The sequence below is a fragment of the Giraffa tippelskirchi genome, chromosome 5 (genome assembly GCF_054371585.1).
Source record: "Giraffa tippelskirchi isolate mGirTip1 chromosome 5, T2T-mGirTip1v1.2.pri, whole genome shotgun sequence".
Lineage (NCBI taxonomy): Eukaryota > Metazoa > Chordata > Mammalia > Artiodactyla > Giraffidae > Giraffa > Giraffa tippelskirchi.
The window spans coordinates 100,463,001-100,483,748 of NC_137279.1; the positions used below are offsets into that span (position 1 = coordinate 100,463,001).

Consider the following 20,748-nt stretch of genomic DNA (forward strand, 5'->3'; position numbering starts at 1 on the left):
TTAGCATAATAACTGGCACACAATGAGTGCTCAATACGGTGTTAATTCCATTCTTCCTTTTCTAGATAACTGCTTCATAACCTCTTGAAGAATGGGGAGGTCCTCAAGAATTAATTATTGGAATTGGCCAACAGGTACACAATATGGAAAATTAATGAGAAGATTCACACCAGATCCTATGGAGGGTCATTTCTACTCTATACATACACACACACACTATATATATATATATTTACTTATTTGTGTGTGTATATATATATATATATATACACATGCTGCTGCTGCTGCTGCTAAGTCGTGTCAGTCGTGTCTGACTCTGTGCGACCCCATAGACGGCAGCCCACCAGGCTCCCCCGTCCCTGGGATTCTCCAGGCAAGAGTACTGGAGTGGGTTGCCATTTCCTTCTCCAGGGCATGAAAGTGAAAAGTGAAAGTGGAGTCGCTCAGTCGTGTCCGACTCAGTGACCCCATGGACTGCAGCCCGCCAGGCTCCTCCGTCCATGGGATTTCGTGTATATATACACTACTACTACTACTACTAAGTCGCTTCAGTCGTGTCCGACTCTGTGCGACCCCATAGACGGCAGCCCACCAGGCTCTGCCGTCCCTGGGATTCTCTAGGCAAGAATACTGGAGTGGGTTGCCATTTCCTTCTCCAGTGCATAAAAGGGAAAAGTGAAAGTGAAGTCGCTCAGTCGTCCGACTCTTAGAGACCCCATGGACTGTAGCCTACCAGGTTCCTCCATCCATGGAATTTTCCAGGCAAGAGTACTGGAGTGGGGTGCCATTGCCTTCTCCGGTATATATACACACATACATATAATAAGCAAATATATATATGTGTGTGTATATATATATACACAAATAGGTAAATATATATATAGTGTGGAGAGATATATATATATATATATATATGTGTGTGTGTGTGTATTTTCCAGTAGTTTTGCATGGATGTGAGAGTTGGACCATAAAGAAAGCTGAGTGCTAAAGAACTGATACTTTTGAACCGTGGTGTTGGAGAAGACTCTTGAGAGTCCCTTGGACTGCAAGAAGATCACACTAGTCAATCCTAAAGGAAATCAGTCCTGAATATTCATTGGAAGGACTGATGCTGAAGCTCCAATACTTTGGCCACCTGATGTGAAGAACTGACTCATTGGAAAAGACCCTGATGCTGGGAAAGATTGAAGGTGGGAGAAGAAGGGGACGACAGAGGATGAGATGGTTGGATGGCATCACCAACACAATGGACATGAGTTTGAGCAAGCTCCAGGAGTTGGTGATGGACAGGGAAGCCTGGTGTGCTGCAGTCCATGGGGTTGCAAAGAGTCAACACGAATGAGCGACTGAACTGAACTGATACTTTTTCTCATCCCATTTACTCATCATAGAAACTTCCTGTACTTTTCCAACTATGCTTGCTCTGTTAATTTTGTTTCAAACATTTTTTGAGCACAAGGCTAAATGTTTTTGCCCACTGTATCTTCTTGTTGTTCAGTGGCTAAGTCATATCCAACTTGGCGACTCCATGGATTGGAGCACACCATACTCCCCTGTCCTTCACTATCTCCTGGAGTTTGCTCAAACTCATATCTATTGAATTGGTGATGCCATCTAACCATCTCATCCTCTGCTGCCCCTTTCTCCTTTTGTCTTCAATCCTTCCCAGCATCAAGGTCTTTTCCAATGAGGTGGCTCTTTGCATCAGGTGGCCAAAGTATTGGAGCTTCAGCATCAGTGCTTCCAATGAATATTCAGGGTTGATTTCCTTTATCTTAGGAAAGAGGATATCCCTGCCCTCACCAACATTCTACCTGCATCTCCCAAATCTGCCATCAAGTTTAATGTCCTTCAGATCTGACTTCTTTCCTCTTCTGGTGCTCAATTCAAGATGATTTAGTTTGTCACAAGAAGCATATCATAAACTCAACATTGCAAGGATACATCAGTCAGGGAAATTTTTTCTTGACCCAGCTGGTCCTGAATGTAATCATCAGAGAGGTTTTTCATAGTCAAATACTGTGGTTGTAAGTGTGGATTTTTCCTCATGTAAGAATATTATCTAGTCCTTTATAAGATGTTATCAAGTGTACTGTCTCACTATTATTTTGTGCTAGTGAGTTACCTAGGTTAATTACATATTATACAAAATTCACTTCTTTGTAGTTGCTTTCCATTCAACTTCTAATGGTATATATCATCTTATCCTACAGCAATATTAAGAATTCTTTTGCTAACTCTCTCTCTAATCCAACTTCTGCACAGAGGATGGTGCTTAAGACCCTCACCAGAAGATGTGCAGCAACAAAGCTGAGTTTTGCTTTTGTTGGTGTAATCAGTTAGCTAGTTTATCAGTGTTAATTGAGGGTCCACCATACACCCACTGGGGTTCCCAGGTGGTGCAGTGGTAAAGAATCCTCCTGCCAATACTAGAGATTCGGGTTCGATTTCCGGGTAGGGAAGATCTCCTGGAGTAGGAAATGGCAATTCACTCCAGTATTCTTGCCTGGAAAATTCCATGGACAGAGGAGCCTGGCGGGCTACAGCCCATGGTGTTGCAAAGAGTTGGACACGACTGAGCACATACATACACCTATCACTGTACTGGGTTTTGGGACTAACCAAAAAGATAAAAGCTAAAGTTTCAAGGTATTCATCTTCTAGGCCAGACATGGAACAGAAGCCATACTGAGTCAGGGCTCTCTTAAGTGGCCAGCACTTAACTGAGACTCATCTGTGGTCTCCATTCCCTCTGCAAATGTAAAGACCAGGCCCACGGCATGCTGCCTGATCACAGCCAAGAGTGGCTGCTCCAGGAGGCCTGCGCCCTGCCTGCTCCCACCAGTGGAGAAAACTATTTATGCTAGTTCTTCCTATCATAATTCCACAATTTAATTAAAGTTACTTAAAACAATGAAATATGAGTGCACAAGAGAAAATTGTTTCTACGAGATCTATCAATAAGTTGAAAGTTAGGGAAAGGCACATTAAAGGTGAGTTACTAAAAAAATGCATTGTCAACTTAGGTGTGGGGTTTGTTGCTGTTTAGTCACTCAGGCATGTCTGACTCTTTGCGATCCCATGGACTGTAGCCCGACAGGCCCCTCTGTCCATGGGATTCTCCAGGCAAGAATAATGGAGTGGGTTGCCATTTCCTTCTCCAAGGGACCTTCCCAACCCAGGGACTGAACTCTCGTTCCCTGCATTGGCAGGCGGGTTGTTTACCACTGAGCCACCAGGGAAGAGCCAACATTAAATCTGGAAAAATCTGATAGTCTCACAGAATGGCTTTAAGATCCAGCTCCACTTTAAAGAAACTGAGACAAAATGACTGTGAAAGCCTTGGAGGTGTGGCTTAAATGAGAAATAGGATGAGAAGTGCTACTGGGAGGCCCTAAACTCAAAAGACAGGCCTTGGCCCTACATCAAAAACTTGAGGGATGTTTTAAGTGGAAATAAAGGCTTAAGGGATGATTCCATCACTTTGTATGATTCTTGCTTTAACTAACTTGTTCAGCTAAGTCTCCAACTATTCATTGAACAGGGTAAAAGGGTTTCTACTGTTGTAAACATAATAACCTGTTAAGAGCTACAAGACAGGGGTGTGAAGGCAGATAAGATGACTTCTGGTGATGAATCCTGAACTGTGTGCCAGAGAATAGAGTAGGAGTTCTCAGGGAAATAAGGAAAAGCCAGCCCAGCCACTCCCCAGGATAGGGATCAATATTGTCACATGAGACAATTTTCTAGACTTTTAAAATCAACCCAGAAGCAAGAGAGCATAGGTTTGACTCTGTATTCTGCCATTATTATGTGTCCCTAAGCAAGGTGTCTGTGCCTTAGTATCTGCAGTCTGGAAGGTGAGGATAATTGCAGTATGAGCCTTACAGGGCTATTGAGAAAATCACAGGAGATGACCTTTAAATAATCTTGCATTAATAAAAAACATATGCAAAGTTTTCTTAAGGTTTTCTGGAAGCAAGGGAGTAGGCATGCTGCAGATGGTTCTGGAGATGAAGGAAATGTTGCATACTTCTTCTAAAACCTCCTAACATGAGCACAAGCGATAGCAGATTCAAGAGAAGGGAAGTGTGGTGTGAGGCCCCTTTCTCCTTCCTGGTATTGGGAGTCACGTCTGCTCTCGAGATTGGCAAACCAAGTGGGACAGCGCTCTTGACAACCAGCTCTCAAATTCATACATCACCACTCAACAACCACTTCCAATGAACTTATGTAGTTTTCCCAACAAACTATAATTTTACAGATCCTTCACTTTGCATATGAGGGAACTAGGTCTCATAGAAGTTAAACATATCACTCAAGGTTGTATGGATGATAAATAGAAATGACAAAATAGAACCCTGTTCACCTTATTCCAAATTCTGTGTGTTTCCCAACACCCCACACTGTCTTTCTCATGAGCCATTTAGTTCACAAACCCTGGGCTGCTATGTCTTCTATTTATTCATCTGTTAAAACTTTCCATAGGACTGGATCCTACAACTAATATCTGAAATGAGGGTTGGAGATTATCAGGGATTTCAATTATCCTGCCTATCTCTGACCTCCATTACCAGGGATAATCAGAAGCTAGCTCTAGCAATTTGCTGAAACTTTCATTAATTTTAAATAAATTTATACAATGTCATTTTCCCCCCTTTATCCAAATTAAAATGTCCTTGTCATTTCAGTTTCTCATTACAGCCAAATCCCTTGTATGTCTTGGAGACAGTCTGTTGTTTTTCTCTGGATCCTTTATATTTCTGCTTTGTTTTCTTGGAAATGAAAGGACTCAATGCCGAATTCTGATTTTAAGGTGAAGTCATAACATCAATGTATATCATTAAAATGTTTTATTGTAATTACAGAAATAGTCAATGCCAAATTATGTGCACTATATTATCTTCTGCATTATTCTTTATCCCATTCTCAAAGTTAATACAGCCTATTATACCTCATTCATTCTTCTGACTGCTGCTACACAGCGAGCAGATGTCCCCATTGAGCAATCCACAATGAATCCGAGATCTTTTTCCTGAGCACTTACAAGTAGAGTAATTCAGAGCCCATCAGTGAGTATGAGCTGTTTCAATTGTTCCTTCCAGTACACATTAGCTTGCACTTGTCTACATAAAATCTCAAGGAATCATAGATATCAGAGATGGAAAAGACCAGTTAGTTTACCAAGCCTGCCCACTCGGCCAGCAAAAGCAAGTAAAGAAAATAATCCTATTAGTCCATGCTATGTTAATGATGCTTATTAATAGTAATTATAATTATTATTTATATTACATGGTTTCTTTCATCCTAAAATCAGTAAGATGACGCTCTTTTTTTTTTTTTAAAGCAACATTTCTTTTCCAAAAGGGAACTGGGGCTCAGACATCAAGGTTACCATACCCAAAACCAACCCAATAAAACCAAGAATACAATTCAGTTCAGTTCAATAAACATCTCTGAGCATCAACCACCTGTAAAGCAGGGACCCTGCTGGGTATTTTGAGGGACACACAGATGACTAGAACTCAAGGCCCTGCCCTCTTGTTTATTACCTATTGAGAGATTTGTGATAGCAAACACACATATAGCTATTATGACCATTTCAAGAAAAGAACAAGATAACATGGATACCATAGAGCTGTAGAGATTTCTTGGGCTCTAGAAATTGACAAAGACTTTGTCGTGAAGGTGACATTTCAGCCAGACTTTGAAAAAAAAGGATGAGCATTAAGACAGAGCTTGGGAAAGGGGGACTTGAGAAAGAACCAAAATAAATCAAAACAATAGATCTTTTTAGCTGGGTTTCTACCTCACAGCATAAACACAAGTATGGACATTCTCACTGCAAGTGGATAAGGTCCATAAGTGGAAGATGTCTACTTGGCCTCTGTAAACAGGATTAAGATGTGGAAACTCCATCTAATTAACAACCTCAAAGAACATTCGGAAACAGACTACCAATCACAAATAAATTTATGGAAAACAAGACAAAAACGTTTTCAATTAGGACTGTCTCCAGAAAAATTTCAGAAAGCCTGATAATGTATGTAAGGAAAACAGGGAATTCCCAGCTACAGAAAAAAATCTCTAATTGAAGTGTAGATGGATAAATGACCTATGCATTCATACCTACTTAATACCACTCAACATAGCTGAGAACAGCTACTGGTGTACCATTTGGCCATTGGAGGGATTTGCAGGCTCTTGCTGGATGGCTGGACAACTACAGATCCCCAACTGAGGATGCACAGAATAGAGGATTCCATATTCTGATTCCTTCAATAAAAATATACATAACTGTAGATCAGAAAAATGCCTATATACCTCTGTGATTTTTAAAATCATTTTTAATTGAAGTATAGTTGATTTACAACATTGTGTTAATTTCTGCTCCACAGCAAACTGATCCAGGTATATACATACATATGTTCTTTTCTATATTCTTTCCCATTTTGATTTATCACAGGATATTGAATCTAGTTCCCTGTGCTATGCAATAGGACCTTGTTGTTTATTCTCTATGATTAATCAGAGTAGATGTTTCTCTCCTTTTGTCAAAGAATTTACTCTTTGAAATTCTATTATCTAGCCATGTATTACCACAGTAGTTATCTTCTTTATACCACCTTTTATGAAATCCTTGTTGTGAAGAAAAAGGAAACTATAGAAGGCAGTACTTCCATATTTGTCCCCTCAAAAACCATCGCAAATGCCATCTCCATCACGAAGACTTCCCAAGTTCCTTCCACCAACATATCCTTTACCACCAAATTAATGTTCTCTCTTGACTCCACAGTTCTTCCATCTATTGCACTCTGCTTTATCACCGGTTGGGTGAGTATCTATCTCCATCCACCAGAACGAAAGCACCTTAAAGGCAGGGAGTCAGCCTTCCTCATCTTGCATTTCCACAGTGCTACGCCTATTTTTCATTGCCTGACACACAATAGACATTTCCAACACATGTTTGTTGAATCATTTCAGCAGATCTGAGAGAACTTACTTTGACATATTTCAATTATTTTTTAAAATTTTCCCCTTTGTACCCTTTCCAAAGTTTGCCCTTACAGTCAAGTCATGGCACTCAGATTCAGATGCAGCACAAGTGTGTGTACAGCTACCACTCTTCTTTGTCAGCGTGTAGCTCTGGTAGTGAACTACAGAATTACTGCCCTAACCAAGACCTCAGTCTTGATTCAGTCATACTCACATTCGTCGATTCTGTGACGTTGGAAAACTTTAGTCAGACTGGCCTAGGTTCAGATAGACTTACACCCAAGCTCTGATTATCACTTCCTAGATGTATGATTTGGGGCAAGTTGAGCTATCTAGACCTCAGTTTCCTCAACTAGGAGATGAAGACATGAACAGTATCTATCTTGGTTCAAATATGACAACACAAGAAAAGATTTAGCTCAGTGCTTTCCTCATAGCAAATACGAATTAAATATTATTAGTGTATTCTCATTCATAAGGTAGAAATAACACATGAACTATATAATTATGTACTTGTACCTCAATAAAAGAAAAAGTAGAAATAATACAAGTCTTGTGGGATTTTCACGAGGAGTAAATGATATGACAAGCAAAATTTTGCTCAGAATATTGTTTAGTCAATTCCTTCCTTCCTTTGTGCTAGAATAATTGCTACAATTGACTGAGCACCCATGACATTCTAAGTAATGTGTACCAGTCACTTTAAATATATTATGCCATCTAATTTAATTCATATAATAAGCTATTGAAATAATAATCATTAGCCCTATTTTACAGATGAATAAATTGAGTTTGAGAGAGAATAAATAACCAGCCCAAGGTCACATCACTAATTCATAACAGATGGTTCCAGAAGCTAAAGTTAAGAGGGATCAAGTACAGAAGAGAGAAGAAGAGGGATAAAATACAGGAAGAAAGGATAGGCAGAAACTCCCTAAAAAGCTTAGTATTCCTGTTTATCCTCACTCTGGGCCTCAACTCCAGGATTATGCTTGCTTTTTAAACTAGCCTCTGGGATTCATGTCAATATAGTCTCACTTTCACTATTTATCAACCTTCATTCTTTAATAAATGTATGAAATGATGCCACTCATCTAGGAACTAACTCTGATACATTTCCCTCTCCCAATTTCTTTCCTGGTTATAAAGTTGCTATTTGTTCCCACGGTCTTCTTATCTCAGTTCTACTAATTGTCATCCATGAAACATTTTAATTTTTAATAATCTGGTTATCCTCAATCTCTCAGACTTCCCTAATGGACTCATAATAGATATGTCAAGTACATTTGTTGTGAGCTATAGGGAAGGGAAGATAGCCCTTCCATAGTTCCTACTAAAAGGCAATCCAGTTTTATTCTGACTGACAACCCGCCTGTTCCTAGCCACCACCCTCTGCCACAGCATCCTGGACTAAAGGTGCACTTCTGACCCGTGGGCAACTTCAATCATAGACTGGTTAGAGTCCTATAAGACAGGGCAATGAAAAACTCAGTTGGATTCTTTCTTGGGAATCTAAATTAGGGAATTCTGAGAGAATGAAGCAATTCACAGGGAACACTACAAATGAAAGAATATAAGGACAGAAGCCATGGGGAAGAAGCCATGAAGGAAGTAAGGGAGAAAGGGTGTAGGGTTCTCGACATGGGGGGTCCTTGGCAAGTTAAAGAAGCAACAATTAGGTGTAAACAAAAGCTATGAGATTGAGAGTGATATTCAGAATAATGTTAGAAGACCAAACCAGCAGGCAGCAAAAGGAGCTCAAGGAAGGCAACAAAAGGAGCTTAAGGAAAGCAAACATGCCCTGAGAGGACAGGACTGATGGAAGAAGAAGGTGGTGCCTAGAGTTTCTTCACTAGCTCAGAGATTTCCAGTTCTAATTCCAGGTTCCATCTGTGAGCATCCTCACAATGAAAACTCGTTTTCTCGAGGAAACTTCAGTGGTCCAGTTCTTTGCAACCAGAATGCCTTTGTTAGAGGGTTCAGCACTTAAAACCCTTTCTAGAAGAGAAAAGTTAGATTGTACTATTCCCCTTCTTTGTTTCAGATGGGTCACAACTGCAGCTTCCTGGAAGACAGTCATTTATCTCACTATCCTCTGATTGTCCTGACTTCCCCAAATATCTCTTTATTTTCCATGTACTGAGGTAGAATAAACTTCTCTTCAGCTACCACTATCAAGACAAACTTCACCAACTCATTTGTCATAAGGGATTCTTTGACATAAAGGCTTCCCAGGTGGCTCAGTGGGTAAAGAATCCACCTGCAATGCAGGAGACACAGGAGATGCAGGTTTGATCCCTGGGTTGGGAAGATCCCCTGGAGAAGGGCAGGACATCCCACTCTAGTATTTTTGCCTGGAGAATCCCATGGACAGAGGAGACTGTCGGGTTACAGTCCATAGGGTCGCAAAGAGTAGGACATGACTGAAATGACTGAGCACACATTCTTTGACATAAAAAATAAACTCGTAAGTAAGGGAAGCACAAGGTTCAAGAGTGGGAAACATGACAAATAGGCTTTAGGGGAGAAAAACTGGACATAAGAAATAGGAACGTTCAAGGGCAGAAAAATACTTCATTATGAATGTGTAATTTATTTGCAAACGAGAAGAGTGAATACCCTAATATAAGAAATTTCCTGTTTTTTTAAACTTGGGACATAAGATTATATAATCTAAGCTTTTTACCTGTCATTCTTTCTGTATACAGTTAATTTTATTAATAAGCTATAAAAATGTGTATCCATTCAACAACATTTATGGATCATCTGCTGTTTCACCCTAAGCTAGGCATTAGGGGTACAAAAACCAAAGACACCCCCAGCCCCTGATGGGACCACAACCCAGAGTAGAAACCAGATCATTCCAGTGCAGTGTGATGAGGGCCACATAAGTACAAGACCAGTCCAGGAGCAGAGGTAGGGTGCTTTGTTCCTTAGACACTAAGGAACTTTCCAGAAGAAATAGCCAGGATGATCTTGAAGGAGCAGTGGGAGATGGCTTGGAAAAGACAAGGCAGAAGACGTGGGAACTGGCACAAGAACCAAAATTCTGCATTCTTTAGAGTATGGTTGTCTTAAACAGCCCAGTATATCATGGATTTCTATATAATAATTCACCACTCCAGGCATCCTTAGGGTAAGTGTGTCCTGGACCTGCATTCAAAAAGTCCCTTGTTCACAGACCCTCTGCAAAGTTTTCCTCCTCAAACATGTACTAACTACACAACCCCAAGGATAATAGACAGTCTAGTAGATCTAGTGTTAGGCAAGATAAAGCTACCTCAAGATTCACAAGTTTCTCTTTTGAGCAAACAATGGCTTGGCTTCTTTCAACTGTCATTACATTATTGTTAATTTTGAATTTGTGCATTTATTTTTCAAGAAAAAGAGTGATTCTGCCTTTCATGGAAATCACTAAAGTTCTCCAAAACTTTAGACTAGAGGCATTTTGAATCTTCAAGTGAATAGCATAGAAACACTTTTGATAATCATTTATATTATTAAAAATTAGTTGACCACAATAATATGTAGAATATTATTTCCCATAATAGTTTAACACTCATCAATAACCAAACATTTCACCTACTTCTACAGAGTATATTCTTATATTCTAAAAAGCATGCCCTTATACTATTCCACAAACCTATTTCTGTTTTTCCATCTTTAAAGTCAATAATGCCTTTCTCTTATTTATCTACTTCTAAGGATTGATGTGTAAGATTAAGCAAAATACCCAAAATTAGAAATTTTAAGCAACCAAGAATAAAAGAACAACATAAGTAAAAAAATCATTATATGTTGTTTTCAAAATTCTCTTCCCCAGTTAGAAAGTAATTATACCTTATACACTATTTTTTTTTCCAGATAGAAAATAAGACCAATTCAAAGAGAGTCAGTGATTTACTAACTGTCAAAGCAGCCTTGAACTGGTCACTCTTGCAACAAGCCAAGATGATATTTCTAAAACATGACAGAAAAACTTACTCTGGGGTTCTAAAAATTGCATTAAAAGCTGCCATGTGAAATTTTCCAATTATATCTTTCCAAACTTTTAACCAATTTCAAAAGAACAGTGCATGGAATTACTCATAGAAAACATGATTAGTAAAAATGTCATTTACTCTCTTTTTTGTCCCACTCTTGGGCGCACTTTAGAAGCAATTTATTACTCACATTCTAAACATATCACATATATACATATATATATATGCACACATACATTTATTTATTTATTTGTCATCATATCAGCAAGTCTTCAGCAATATCCGTCAGGAGTTGCATATCATAAAGATCATCAACAGTCCTGTCATCCCCAAAAGCATAACATTAAACACACAGCATGTATCATAAACACTGTAATTGCTTAAATTGGTCCCTTGCATCCTCAAAACAACATGTAAACATAATGCAGAAAGGAATAGCACAATTTCTATGAAAAAGCATGAGAACGGTGAAGCTAAGAGCTGTATCCAGTGTCCAGCCATTTTAAATTCATACTTATTATACAGAAAGGTGTATTCAAAATGCATGTCTTTTGAAAATGGTTCTTGAGTCTCCTTCCACATGTGTCTGCATGCTGACTGGCAAATTCTCTTGAAATTCATAAGTTAAAACCCTGCTTTTCCTTATTGTGCTTTCCACTTCAAAATGTCAACATAGTTTGGATGTACAGGAATAAATCTCATATACCCACAAAATTCACATTTCCCTTTTTGGTAACCATAGTTCTTGAATTGGGCCTTGTGTAAGGTGACTGAAAGACCAGACTCATGGAAGATCCTATTCAGAGTCAGAAATACTGAATGACAGAGCTGGAAGGAAATTTAGAGAGGATTTAGTCCAAGTAATTGATGCTTTTGAACTGTGGTGTTGGAGAAGACTCTTGAGAGTCCCTTGGACTGCAAGGAGATCCAATCAATCCATCCTAAAAGAGATCAATCCTGGGTGTTCATTGGAAGGTCTGATGTTGAAGCTGAAACTCCAATACTTTGGGCACCTCATGCGAAGGGTTGACTCATTGGAAAAGACCCTAATGCTGGGTAGGATTGAGGGTGGGAGAAGAAGGGGACGACAGAGGATGAGATGGCTGGATGGCATCACCGACTTGATGGACATGGGTTTGGGTAGACTCCGGGAGTTGGTGATGGACAGAGAGGCCTGGCGTGCTGCAATTCATGGGGTTGCAAAGAGTCGGACACGACTGAGCGACTGAACTGAACTGAACTGAACTGAACTTCATTCTACAGGGGTTTTCCAGGTGGCACTAGTGGTAAAGAATCCACCTGCCAATGCAGGAGACATGAGACGTGGGTTTGATCCCTGGGTCAGAAAGTTTTCCTGAAGGAGAGCATGGCAACCCACTCCAGTATTCTTATCTGAAGAATCCCATGGACAGAGAAGCCGGGCAGGCTATAGTCCATGGGGTGGCAAAGAGTCAGACACGACTGAAGTGACTTAGCACAGCACGGCATTTCATTCTGTAAGACGTCCAGAGAAGTAGATTGGCAAAACCAACACCAGAAACTGGTCCAGTGTACTTTGTAAAAAAAAAAAAAAAAAATGCAATTATTAAATTGTGTGCTTAGTCACTCAGTTGTGTCCAACTCTTTACGACCCATGGGCTGCAGCCTGCCAAGCTTCTCTGTCCATGGGGATTCTCCAGGCAAGAGTACTGGAGTGGGTTGTCATGCCCTCCTCCAGGGGATCTTCCCAACCCAGGGATCAAACCCAGGTCTCCTGCATTGCACGTGGATTCTTTACCATCTGAGCCACCAGGGAAGACCAATTATTAAATTAAAATTGGGGAATTCTTCTCTTTTGATCAACATTCTAAACCTTAGTCTTTAAAAAAGGGGCCAAAACTAAGGCAATCAGGAACTTCCTTGCTGGTCCAGTGGTTAAAAATCTATCTTTCAATGCAAGGGACGTGGATTCAATCCCTGGTCGGGGAACTAAGATCCCACTTACCATGGGGAAACTGAGCCCCAGCGTTTCAACAAGAGAGCCCTCACGATACAACCAAAACTCGACACAGCCACAAATTAAATAAATGTATTTAAAACACTAAGGCAGCTATCTTAACGCCCTGTCAACACAGTACTTTGACCTGAATAGCATGGTGACTGCCTCACTTCTTTGCTTCTCAACTCTTGAAGAGATTTAGTCTAATGGGGAGATTTAATCAGATGGCCATCTTACCCCTTATTTTCTTGTGCATCTTTAGGTGAGTTACATAACCTTACTCAAATATAACAGAAGGACAACAACAGTACTTAACTAAACAATATTATTAATACAAGAGAGGTCTGGGACTTCCTGGTGGTCTAGTGATTAAGACACCATGCTTCCACTGCAGGGGGCACAGGTTTGACCCCTGGTGGGGAACTAAGATATCAAATGCCACATGGTGTGATCAAAACTAGAAAAAAAAATTACAAGAGAGGACTAAGCAGATATCATTTTAAACTGCATCAAAATGTCAAGACTTAAAAGAAATGTAGAAAATTTCCATTTTACATCTTATAGGTATGTCTCTTGGGGGTTGGGAAGACACAAAATTCCCTTCAATAAAGCTACATGCAAAAGCAGTATTTGTATATAAGGCGTTTGAGGAATGTTTTGCATGTTGTATTGGTTTTACCTTCAGCAGGACCAGAGGCTCTAGCACTTTTATTTATGCAAGTATCCACCCATTGTACCTTTTTAAAGTATCATCACAATCTCCATTCTTATTTCTGTAGAGTTAAGGATGACCAGGTTCACTGTAATCTGGCTCCCTAGCTCTGTTAAATGTTTTCCCCAACGAGATTCTTGTTTTATTCACTGTTTAATTCCCCACTCAGATGACTCCTCTCTTTGGATTACTCTTCCAAGGCAACTCAGACTGCCTCCCCCAGAGGCAGCTCCCCAGTGACTAACACGGAGTTGGGAGGAGGGGGTGTCTCGGAAGTGATCAAAGACTTGCAAATGAAGTCATACAGCTCACAGAAGGCAATGGCCACAGGTGCCAAATGCGGACGACTAACCAAGCTCCGGATAAGGTAGTTGCTACAACGTGTGCCGACTACCTCACTGCCTAGCAACAATGGGTGCATAGAAATGCCTCTTATTCACAGGACTTGACCACACCACCTGTGTGGGCTCCCAGAGGATAGGCACCAAACCTATGATTTATGTGTGGGTGGGCATATCTGTCTTTCTTTTAAACTACTAAATTAATCTAAAAAAGGATGGATTGACAACACTGAAGACTTAACACCTGTGAGTACCAGAAAAAGACACAATGTAGAAAATGGTGGTATAAGCGTTTACACAAATCTGCCTCCAAGGAAATGACTGGCATTTCAACAAAATATTCTCTCCAAACAAGACCATAAATGTGGGGGTGGGGGGGATTCTCCTACCTTTGACTTCATAAAACCAGTGAGATTTTAACAAACCAACCAAAAGTGGACCCATTGAAGAGGCTTTAATTTTTCTTCCCCCTTTTTAGATATGTGTGCTTGTTGGTAGGGATGGGGAAAGCCATTTTGTACACAAATGTCTTTGGAATTCTAAGATGACAGTGATAATGGTGGTGTGTCCTGCAGCTAAGTGTTTAGTATCAACTGGAAGAACTATAGAACAAGTGCAATGAGACAACAGTCTCCCTAAACACATGTTCCCTCCAATGCCTATTTGGTTTAACCACGCACAGGGGCTATAGCTAATGTGAATCACCCAGATAATGACTGTTAAATAGGCTGGCTCACAATGAGTATGAAGTTATTTAATAGTACACGTGTAAAGGGTTAGCAGACATATTTGTGACTCTTTTGTATTGTGTGCAGGAGGGTAGAGGGAAAGAGAAAGAGGGAATTTTCTGCTGTCTTTACAAACACTGGACTCGATGTGAGTAGAAATGCTACCAGGGAACGGAAGTTGGCCGGGTAATAACCTAGCCACAAAGCCAAAAAAGACAGTTAGTTTATGTCTAATTACAAACTTCAGGTCAGTGACTTATACAACTTTATGCCCTGCATGAGAGTATCTGGAAGCCGTTCAATGTATATTATCAATATTATAATTACTACTTTGTTTGTGTGGTTCATGTTGATTACACCAGTAAGACTGCAAGTTTTTTGAGAGAAGTGTAGGTGCATCTGCCTTGTTCTTTCCCACATCCTCAGTTCTCAGCAAGATGCTCAGCACATAGCAAGTGCCCCTGAATATTAGTTGACTAAACAAATGAATACACGTATGAATTCATGCAAATTCATGTTGTGACGCATATTTGCCACGTCTGTGCCATGAGCAGGGCTGAGTGTGCTGCTACAACTCAGTACAGCAGGCAAAACTCCAAAAAGTGCCCATCTTTGGCTGGCTCAAGGTTGGGGCAGACAAAATCAAATGTGGAGGCCAGGGAAGGATGGCTGGCATAACAACTGACTTGCAGGGCACTCTGAACCCCAGGGTAGGATCCAGATGCAGCCACACTTGCATTGAGCCCCTTCAGATCATTGATGATCTTCCCTGGGCTTTCATGTCCTCATTTAAAACTTGAGGAATAATCTTTCTTTTCCCTTGCAGTTCTGAAATTCTAACCTTTTAGGAAGATTTCTGGACCCTGAAATCTTGCCACAGACAAACCATGGTAAGACCTTCTGCTTACAAAGTTGAAAACAATTTCTAAAATACGAAGCTTAGTTCTGGTTCAATGAAATGTTATTGGGGGGGGGGTGACTTCTTGCCAGATCCAAGCCAGTTAATTCCTCCTCTTCATCCTTTTCCATACCCAGAAGTCAGGTTCTCTAGGCCTCAATGGGAAGAACATAAATATTCTCAACCAGAGCTGGCGCTTTGCTTCAATCTCTAGCTATCACAGGGAGTCAGTCCAATAAACATTTGCAGTTAGAATGGAAGGAAGCACAGCCTCTCAGACTTTTACAGATTTTTTTTTTATGGACAAGTAGGAGAGTCACAGAAAACCTAGAATTAGGTAAGAAAGAGAAATTCCCCCAGAGAATTCAGAGAGAGTAACAACTGAGACCCGTGAAACAATCACTGTGTAAGAACAGAAGGAAACCCACAACTTGAGAAAATAAGCAGACATTTTTTTCTTAAAAAATTTTTAAATTAATATTAGGCACTGATTTTAGTCCTCTAGTCCCATCTCTCAAGATGTCACTTTAAAAAGCAAAGGTTTTATCCACAAAACCACCAGCGAGTAAACAACCTTCACATTCTTACCCTCACACACATACAGTAAGATATTTACTCTATGATAAACAGCATTTGTAAATAAATCTCATTTAATCTCTAGAAGCCACAATAAAAATCTTTAACCTCCAAGGAAGAGTTTACAGATGTGTCTGCATACCCTGCTAGAGCCAGGAAACACAAGGTCTTGAAAAAACTCCCATAACGGGAGACACATTTTCTCTCTCAAGCATCTTACATTGACCTTCTCTTTTTTTAAAAAAACTATGTACCAGGGAGGAGAAAAGGGGAAAACCTAACCCCTCCCACCCCATTCTCTGTACAAATCGGCCAATAAATCTAACGAAAAGACACAAGAGAAAAGGACAGAAGCCAACAGGTGGAAAAAGGCTTTTTGTTTCCTTAGAAATGCTCAGACACTTGATCTGTGTTCCCCGGTCTATTTGTCTCAGGGTGTCTTAATGATGGTTTTATTATCATGATGATGACGATCAAGAACAATGATAACACTTCTACTTTGTGATGCTACAGCACTGCTAGCTGGAAGATTTCTCAACGCTTTTGAGACAGAAGGGTATCTGTTCCATTTTTTACTGGATCCCAGAGAGGCGGGCAGCATCCCCAGGCGGCTCTCTGGATTTTACAGCTGGGGAAACTGAGGCACTGGGCCGCCCACAACTCCTTCACGGTCTCTACCACCAGAGAGATCCCTGAGACGGGAAAAGTTTCTGGATCGTCTTGCGACAGAGTTCTCTCAGCCTCCCTTCTTGCCTGCCATGCCGCTCTTCCTTTCGGAGAGTCTGGGCTCGGGTGGTAAAGATGGGGGTACCTCCCCTTCGCGACGAGGCACGCCAGGGCAGGGTGTGGGAAGTCCACACACACGCACACGCACACAGGCACACTCGCACACACACAAAGCTCCGTGTAATCTCTGCAGGCACTCGGCGGAGCCCCCGCCGGCCCCTGCTCAGCCTGAGAATGCACAGCGCAAGCTTGCAAGGAGGCCCTCCTTGGGCTCCTGGTTGGGGCTGCTCTGAACGAGGGCTCTGCCCTTCTCTGCCTCTCTTTCAGGCTGCTCTCTCTTTTTTCCCCCCTCACGCCCTCCAACCTCACACCCTCCTCCCATCCTTCTTCATCCACCCCTTCTCCCCATCAACCCAGAGGCGCAGATCGTGTTACTGGGGTTCCCTAGAAAGAGGGGGCCATCCCCAGCCCGGAGCGCCTGCAAAGACTTCCAGGGGCAAGGCTAGAGCTCCAATCGCAGGCTCCCAGCGCTCCTCCTGAGCAGCGCAGGAATGAGACCCCCACTTCCAGGCACGGGCGAACCAGCCTGCCACAGAAGAAGGAATTGTTAGGGCTCTTACCTTTTTTATGAGGAGAAATTCTGGAGAATCATTTCAGAAACTGAGGGGGGAAAGTGAATGAAGACAAAAAAGACCCTTTTCCTGCAATCCCTGGCCTCCTGGTATCAAGACACTAGGACAACATCAAAGCAACTTAGGGGGAACACTTTAGGGGCCTATTGTCTGCTCTGGTCTGATCTGTTTTTCTTCTGACTCCCCCTCTTGCTGCGGTGACACTTGGTACGGCCCAGGCATTCATGCCAAGTAGCTTTCACACATGGAAGCTTGTCTCAAGCAATTGCTGACAAGCCACAAACAAGACATTCTCCCTCCCTTCTCGGTGCCCCCCCCACTCCTCCCCCCTCCACCTTTTCCTCCCCCCTCCTTGCCTCCCCTCCTCCTTTCTTCTGAATGCAAACTAAAACTCTCCAGTGACAGGCAGGCTCGCAGGCTTGGCCTAGCTGCGCAGGAGGACACACACACACACACACACACACACACACACACACACACACTCTCTCTCTCTCTCACACGCAAGCAGCTCAGCTAGTTGCTGCTGCACTGGTGGAGTTAAGAGACAGGAAAAAGCCTAGGCTGAGTTGGGGGCAGGGAGAGAAAGAGAGGGAGACGGAAAGCCTCCTCCTGTGTCCTGGTAAAATGGCAGAAGAGAGGTGAGCCCCCTGCAAAAACAGCAGTGGCCACACACGTGTGCACACAGACACACACCGGGAGGCAGTCTGAGCTCCAGAAACAGTGAAATCAATGACTCCACAAAGGAAAAAGCCGTGGCCCGTCAGCTGCAGCTTGGGGGAGTGGGGAGATAAGAGTGGGTGGACCCAGGGCTGGGGTTTCTGTTGAAATGTTTAGATGGTTTTCTTCTTCATAGTAGAAAAAAAAAAAAAGTGTTCCCTATGGAGCTAGTCTTTCTTCACTGCATAATGGAGCCTAAACCTGAACCACTAGTTAAAATAAAACCAGGAAATGTGTAAATGTGTGAGTAAACTTAACTGTGGGTTCAACTTGTACCTAAGATATTTTTAAGTGGATTTTTTTTTTTTTTTACAGAAACCCTAGAGAGCGGTAGCAAGGAGAATAGTAACAAGTAGTGTAAACTCTGAGAGCTGTGAAGTGTGATGCGAAAGTTACTGATTGCCAGGCTGCTGGAATTTATGGAGGGTGGGCATTGCGAGTTGGAAGGGGGAAGGGTGAGTCTCTGTGAGCTGTTTTCGAGGAATGAAGGGGGAATGAGGTAGAATAATGAATATGGCAAGAAGCAAGCAGGAATTTGATTGGTGTGGAGGGAGAAGGAAGGTGGGGGTGTAAAGGAGGGAAGAGAAAGAGAGGAGGGAGGAAAAAAAAAAAAAACACTGTGTGAGAAAGGAAGAAGAAAAATGGAAGCCCAGAGATTGAAACATGCCGAGTAAATGAGATGGCAAAAGAAGGCATAAAATGCGAGCAAAAAGAAGCACAAAGGATGTGCAAATTTGCAGATGGCATGAAATCAGGAGAGCCAATTGAGATCAAGAAGAAGGACAGGATGATTATGTGACATTCGTATTTTTAGCCTCTTGTGGAGTTATAAACCTGATAAGGTCGCCTTTGCCAGGGCTGGGATGGTTACGCTTCTACAGGCAGGACCTGAATGGGAGCTCAACTCCTAACTGGAGCTACCAGATCTGTGGTTTTGCAGGAAGGTCGCTTATCCTCTAGTCCTCTGACTCTTCCTCTACAACATGCAAAGTATGTGAACACACATCACTCGTTCCTTTGCTGGGGTGCAATAAGGACTAAATTGTGACTTTTTACATTTAAAACTAGCTCAAGGCTTCCCTGATGGCTCAGAGGTAAAGAATCCGCCTACCAATGCAGGAAACACGGATTCGACCACTGATCCTTGGAGCAACTAAGCCTGTGCGCCACAACCATTGAGCTATGTGCTAGAGCCGGGGAGCCACAACTCTGGAGCCCACATGCAGCAACTACTGAAGCCTGCATGCCCTAGAGCTGGTGCTCCACAACAAGAGAAGCCACTGCAATGAGAAGCCAGCACACCGCATCTAGAGACTAGCCCTTGCTCACCACAAGTAGAGAAAAACCCACACAGCAAAAGAAGACCCAGCACAGCCAATAAATAAATAATTTTTTTTTTAAAGTAGCTAAATGGCTTGTCACTATGTAAAACTCACCACATCAGACACATCCTTGTTCCTACTACCCTTTTCCCTTTCTCCATTATGGCAGATCCTTTTAACTGTATGTTCCGATCCACATTCATGATTATAAGGAAAATAATTCTTTGGGTTGAGTATTTACTTGATTCTCAGCATTTTCCAAGCATTTATACCATGAAGTCACTTCTATTAAGACCATCTCTATTTACAGATGATAAAAAATGAAGCATAGAGAGGCTAAATAACTTGCCTGAGGTCACACAGCAAGGTAGAGATGAAGCTGAAACCAGACTCAGGTCTGTGTGGTTTTAAAGCTCCAGCATTTACCCATCACTTTATATCCTCTGATCTGGGTAGCACATGTTCTCCATGGCACCGCAAGTCCACTCAGTCATAGAAGTGCCCTGTTTCTTTCTGCACCCCAGAGCTAGGTTTGGATCCTCTCACATTGAGCCAGGGGACCTTCTGACCTCCCCTCTAACAGACTACTGACTCACCATCCACTTCTGCGTGGTGGTGACTCACTATATACAGTGAGGCCTTCTAGGCAAGAATTGCATAAAGGGTCAGCTTGACCTTTAATGACTGTATGATTTACTGATTGCCAGGCAACAGAGAAGGGCAGCTAAGACCAGAAAAGCTTCCCTTCCTTAAAAAATGTACAAAGCAAACTAAAAACACCCACAAGTTGTTGATGGTAATATTGACGGTGACGATTGGTAACATGTAAGGAGCAGGTACATATATTAAACAACCCCATAAGGTATACACTGTTATTGTTCCCGTTTTCCAGATGAAGAAGCTGAGGCACAAAGGTTCAGTAACAGGCTGAGTTCACTCAGTCAGGAAGTGCTAGCTGAGCTATGGCCCCAGGCAGCCTGCCTCCCCAGAGACCATGCTCTCCCCCACTCTGCTGATACTGCTGAAGAAGTGAAAAGAGTAGTTTCAATTATGAGAGTGAAAATCTAACTGCTCAGTGAGAGAAAGGGGAGAGAGGCAGTAATAATCCTCATATTTTCAATGATCCCCATGAGTAGCTA

General features: G+C 41.8%; 1 protein-coding gene across 1 annotated transcript in view; it reads right to left on the reverse strand.

The window, feature by feature from the left end:
• Positions 1-17,732, reverse strand: part of BCL9 (BCL9 transcription coactivator) — a 93,690-nt gene extending 75,958 nt beyond the window's left edge. The window contains exon 1 of the mRNA XM_081495181.1: positions 17,559-17,732. The gene's annotated coding sequence lies outside the window, so the exon portion shown is untranslated. The remainder of the gene's footprint in view (positions 1-17,558) is intronic.
• Between the last annotated feature and the right edge of the window lie 3,016 nt (positions 17,733-20,748).